A 436-nucleotide genomic window follows, 5' to 3' on the forward strand; every position below is an offset into this window, starting at 1 on the left:
AGTTCTGGAAAAACGAATACATTCCAATGAAAACAAAAAATCAAACTAGATCAGAGCCTTAGAACATTGTTTAATTAAAAGCCAGAGGTTTAATATTATTATTTTTATATAGGAAATTATAGGTCAATTACTCTTAATTCGTATTGCCTGGACCCATGACTAAGTTAGTTTCAGGTCATTCTTAATTAGGAATTAATTACAAATAGCCTGTTGTAGGTGTCTTAGGTTATCCTTCGCTGATGGCTTTAAGTTCATTATTTTATGCGATCTTGACCTAGGCCTGATTAAGGATATGCTCATAACATGTAGTCTATCGGTGACTTAAACCACGATGCATGTCCTTTTCATGTTTGTTTTTCATACCTTGGGGAGGCAATACAAATACATAGACAGTAATTTTGATCTAATTTCTGCTCTTACCCAATTTACAATTCGT

Source organism: Alosa sapidissima, chromosome 13 (assembly GCF_018492685.1).
Source record: "Alosa sapidissima isolate fAloSap1 chromosome 13, fAloSap1.pri, whole genome shotgun sequence".
Taxonomy (NCBI): Eukaryota; Metazoa; Chordata; class Actinopteri; order Clupeiformes; family Clupeidae; genus Alosa; species Alosa sapidissima.